The following is a 6,000-nucleotide window of genomic DNA, read 5'->3' on the forward strand; positions in this document are numbered from 1 at the left end:
TACAATGAAGAAGGGCACAACTGCAACACGTGGTTCATATTTATACATTTGCATACACCACCTCAACCTCACATTGGTCGGTTCCTCGTGATGTATGCGTTGCTATAGTGAATTTGCTATTCCTTTGTTCCCAAAACTGCTTCAAACTGGTTCTTCTCAGAGCTTGACGTTCTGTGGGACAAAGTGACCTCTTATCTGTTGATCCAATCTTACCTTGACCATGTTTTTGCAAGTAGAGCACTGAGGAGACATCGCCAACCAACTTGGAATGTCCCTGAACATGGATTTATAGCTGTGTTTTCCCAACTTGGGCAGTGGGAGAAACCCCAGTAGTGTAGAAACACAACTGAATACAATATGTCCAGTTGTCACACAGAAAACAAATGTTCAACCACTATATTCCTTCAATTCCCCTTTTGACCTCTGACCCCAGAGGTCAATAATTAGTGTCAATACAGTATGAGGCACTCTTCGTATAATAGAGGTCATATGTAAGCAAAATCAACAATCATATACTCAAATAGCAACATACAAAACTTTTAAACGGTGGTGACTCCCCCTTGAACTGCAACCTTGTCGTGGTGGGGGAGTTTGAGCACCCGAATGACCCTCGGAGCTATGTTGTCGGGGGACTTGCCCCTCCTGTGGGCCCACCACCTACAGAGGCTGCCGTAGGGGTTGGGTGCATTGTGGATTGGGGGGCAGTCGACGGCAGAGGCCTCGACGACCCGATCCCCGGCCACAGAATCTGGCTATTGGGACATGGAATGTGACCTCGCTGGGGGGGAAGGAGCCCGAGCTTGTGAGGGAGGCTGAGAGATACCGTCTAGATATAGTCGGGCTCGCCTCCACTTACAGCTTGGACTCCGGAACCCAGCTCCTCGACGGGGGCTGGATACTCCACTGCTCTGGAGTTGCCCTCTCTCTCTGGAGTTGCCCTGTCTCTCGGCTGGCCTGGGAACGCCTTGGGGTGCCACCGGAAGAGCTGGAGGAAGTGTCTGGGGTGAGGGAAGTCTGAGCAGAGTTGCCTCCGCGACGCGGCCCCGGATAAGCGGCAGAAAATGGATGGATGGATGGATGGACTTGGCACGTCACATGAACAGAGAGGAGCGCTATTTCACCTCCTCCCTTGCTGCCGTCTACTTCTCTGTGTTCTTCTTACTTCGGTGTACAGGGATTATTCCGCCCTTTGACGTGTGGAGCTGTCTCCTGGATCAGCCAATCCAGGGGCAACTTGCTTCAGATGGATGGAGGTCTCCTGAAGAGTGCGATGTGGTTCTCCCGCCAGAGTACACTGCGACAGATGGCACCGCATTGTTCCTCTTTTATCCAGGGTTCGACTAACGGCCGGACCCTCCTCTCCAGTACCCTGGAATAGACTTTCCTGGGGAGCCTTTGTCACTCAGCCGAACAGCGTGAGACGTCCTCTCGACGACCTTAAATCGACCCGTTCACCTGGGCTCGGACCACTTCCTCTTTATCACCCTGAGAAGTACCCAGGGGCTGGTGTTGAGGATCTCAGCCAAGTCCCCCCTGGCTGCCGGTCCCGGCAACATGTGCAGAGAAACGAGATTCCAGACATCTCAAAACTGCGTTGTCACATCTCTCACCTGAACATAGATTTTTCTCTTGTATAGATTTGGCTAATGCTTTTTTCTGTCTGCCACTGGCGGATCAGGTGAAACCACTGCAAACAGGTCCGACTTATTGCCGCCAATGCAAACCAAACTCCTGTTCCGGGAATACAAAGACCGAACAGCGCTTAACAAAGGGCCCCGGACTCCATGCTCCCGGAGCACCCCCCCACAGGATGTCTCAGGGGACGCGGTCGAACGCCTTCTCAAGATCCAGAAAACACATGTGGACTGGTTGGGCAAACTCCCATGAACCCTCAAGCAGCTGGTGGAGGGTATAGAGCTGGTCCAGTGTTCCACGACCAGAATGAAAACCGCATTATTCCTCTTGGATCCAAGGTTTGACTAACGGCCGGACCCTCCACTCCAGTACACTGGAATAGACTTTCCTGGGGAGGCTGAGGAGTGTGATCCCTCTGTAGTTGGAACACACCCTCCGATCCCCCTCCTTGAAGAGAGGGACCACGACCCCATTCTGCCTGTCCAGAGGTACCGTCCCCGCGTCACGCGATGTTGCAGGGATGAAGGGCCCCGGACTCCATGCTCCCGGAGCATGGAGTCGGTTTGCCAGAATTTCCTCGGGGCAGACCGAAAGTCCTCTTCCATGGCCTCTCCAAACTCCTCCCAGACCCGAGTTATTGCCTCCACCACAGCCATGAACTATGGGTCATGACCGAAAGAACGAGATCCCGGATACAAGCGGTTGAAGTGAGCTTCCTGCGTAGGGTGGCTGAGCGCACCCTTCGAGATAGGATGAGGAGCTTGAGAGTTGGTTTTTAGAATAAAGTTTGTATTTTACTAGACCATAGTCGTACTTTCACTATTCAAGTTTAAACATGAAGTGTTTATCAGGTTGAAGCAGTTTCATTATGCTGGATTTGACTGCTTATGGTCTTCTCATCAGTTGTGGCCGAAAAAATGCTTCAGACGAGATACTGAGTGTGTTTTTAGAATAAAGTTTGTATTTCACGAAACATACTAAACTCTCACTATTCAACTTTTAAATGATGTGTTTATCAGGTTCAAGCAGTTTCAACCAGTTTTATTTAGTGGAGTAACTGCTATTTTCATTTCATCAGTAGTGGCCGAAATGGTGCTCCTCACGGGATATAGAGTGATTTTGGAATAAAGTTTTTATTTCATTAGAACAAACTAGTAGTTTCTCAATTCAAGTTTAAACATGATGGACTTAGCAGTTGCAAGTACTTTCAACCAATTATATTTAGTGGAGTAACTGCTATTTTCATTTCATTAGGAGTCGCCGAAATGATGCTCCAGACGGGATATAGAGTAATTTTGGAATAAAGTTTTTATTTCATTAGAACAAACTAGTACTTTCTCAATTCAAGGTTAAATGATGTGTTTATCAGGTTCAAGCAGTTTCAATCAGTTTTATTTAGTGGAGTAACTGCTATTTTCATTTCATCAGGAGTGGCCGAAATGATGCTCCACACGGGATATAGAGTAATTTTGGAATAAAGTTTTTATTTCCTTAGAACAAACTAGTACTTTCTCAATTCAAGTTAAAACATGATGGACTTAGCAGTTGCAAGCACTTTCAACCAATTATATTTAGTGGAGTAACTGCTATTTTCATTTCATTAGGAGTGGCCGAAATGATGCTCCTCTCGGGATATAGAGTAATTTTGGAAGAAAGTTTTTATTTCATTAGAACAAACTAGTACTTTCTCAATTCAAGTTAAAATGATGTGTTTATCAGGTTCAAGCAGTTTCAACCAGTTTTATTTAGTGGAGTAACTGCTATTTTCATTTCATTAGGAGTGGCCGAAATGATGCTCCAGACGGGATATAGAGTAATTTTGGAAGAAAGTTTTTATTTCATTAGAACAAACTAGTACTTTCTCAATTCAAGTTAAAATGATGTGTTTATCAGGTTCAAGCAGTTTCAACTAGTTTTATTTAGTGGAGTAACTGCTATTTTCATTTCATTAGGAGTGGCCGAAATGATGCTCCACACGGGATATAGAGTGATTTTGGAATAAAGTTTTTATTTCATTAGAACAAACTAGTACTCTGTCAATTCAAGTTTAAATGATGTGTTTATCAGGTTCAAGCAGTTTCACCAGTTTTATTTAGTGAATTAACTGCTATTTTCATTTCATCAGTAGTGGCCGAAATGATGCTCCTCACGGGATATAGAGTGATTTTGGAATAAAGTTTTTATTTCATTAGAACAAACTAGTACTTTAACTATTCAAGTTTTAAATGATTTGTTTATCAGGTTCAAGCAGTTTCAACCAGTTTTATTTGGTGGAGTAACTGCTATTTTCATTTCATCAGGAGTGGCCGAAATGATGCTCCACACGGGATATAGAGTAATTTTGGAATAAAGTTTTTATTTCCTTAGAGCAAACTGGTACTTTTCAATTCAAGTTTAAACATGAAGTGTTTATTAGGTTAAAGCAGTTTCAACCTCTTTTATTATGCTGGATTTGACTGTTATGGTCTTTTCATCAGTTGTGGCCGAAAAGATGCTTCAGACGAGATACTGAGTATGTTTTTAGAATAAAGTTTTAATTTCATTAGGACAAACTCGTACTTTCACTATTCAAGTTCACCCAGATAAATGTACACTAACACAACTATTGCTCACCCAAGGTGCTAAAAACACTGTGTTGCAGTTGCGAGGTTACAATTTGTATAGACTACAGAAGTGAAAGCCACAGGTGCATTAACAACATTTTCGCACTTTTCGAAACACAGCTTTTGCGTGACTCCTACCATGAGTCGTCAGAGACACTGCGTGCTCAGAGCAAAGATACCTCGGGAGCCACATGACCCAGTTGAAGACTGTTGTCGCCGGTCTTCTATGCCTGTCTACACAGGAGAGAAGAAACCTCAACAGCGAGTTGCTATGACACACTGATGGATATCAGTGCTCTCAGCCACACCACCACGTGGTCTCGCAGCTCTTTCACTCCTTTTCAGGAGAAGGAACATTGTCATTTTCCAGCACCTGACAGTGCTATCAGCTCCCTCACTCTCTCCACCGGAGAGAACCAGGATGTTCTAGCTCAGATGACTCTGACCATTCCGATATCCCAAGGGTACCTGGTCTTTGGACCAGCCAGCTTGAGTCCCTTGCAGAGGACATAGAGCAGTTCGAACCAAACAACCCGGAGATTCGTGTAGCGGACAACCTGGTGGAGGTTGAACGCTGCCTCTTCAACCTGCCTCATCCTTCGTCCCGAGAGAAGCTTACGCTTCTCTGGAAGATGACATCCAGGAGTGTCCATGTTTACATAGAGTCCCTCCCATCTGCCATCAGAGACCATTACTCAGCCCTCTGTCATGCACTTAGGGAAGCAGGATCATCTGCACAATGATCCTGCCTCTGCAAACTTTGGTGCATTTACAATCACTCAAAAGGGGGCGGAGACTCCCAGATAGTATTTATAGGTGCCTAAGGGCTGCCTACTTCCAAGGCCACAATGCACCAGGATTGGACAAAGACCAGACTTTTAAGTAAAACCTGCATCAGAGTGGTGAAGCAGCACCTGAACCCGCCTGGTAAGAAGGGACCTGGCTCCCCCTGACCGCATGACTTGGCCCCTCCCCTCCGCACACAAAGTTCATTTTGGCAGGAGGAGGAGATCCAGGAGGTGAAAGAGGCCCATTTGACATTCTTGGGTAATCTTGGCTATGCCAACCACAGATACACTTCAGTGGTGGTAGTGGTTGTTGACACTCTCTCACTGCTTGGTACTGGGTCAGAAATCCCCCTCATGTGTTCAGACACCTTCGCACCTAGAACCACGCTTGCGCATGCCACTTAAGGAAAGCCACTTCAGGTGGAAGAGTGTAGCATAAACAACCGAGGCTTCACTCAGGACTTGCACCACATCACTCAATGTGTCTGGGTCAACAGCTTTGCAGGACATGTCAGCGACGCATCCCATCCACGTCACTGATCTGGACACAGAAGAACTGCTTATTGGTCAGGACATCCTAAACCGACTCGCTGCCACCAAACGGCGCCTTTGGTCCCAAGTCGTCAGCCCGACTCCCATTGGCTAAGAACTAGGCCACCCAGCTTCTAACAGCAATCGTTCAGCCAACCCACGGGTCCAAAATCTGACACCTGGTCAGATTAAAGTGACCGCATTTCCACCTTTAGAGATGTTAACTGACAGTTCATTCCACAATCTTGAACTAATTCTCATCTCATTGACAATCTGCCTTCGTCCCTCACCAGCGACGACACGCATGACACAACTCTCCTCATTTCCACAACCAAAACCATCACCAGCGCTCACCATGTTAACCTTGAACAGGTTCTTCAGGGTACAAAACCGAGCACCGAAGGTGACATGGTTGTGCACGCTCCAATGACTCAACCAGAGAA

This window comes from Blennius ocellaris (assembly GCF_963422515.1).
Source record: "Blennius ocellaris genome assembly, chromosome: 17".
Taxonomy (NCBI): Eukaryota; Metazoa; Chordata; class Actinopteri; order Blenniiformes; family Blenniidae; genus Blennius; species Blennius ocellaris.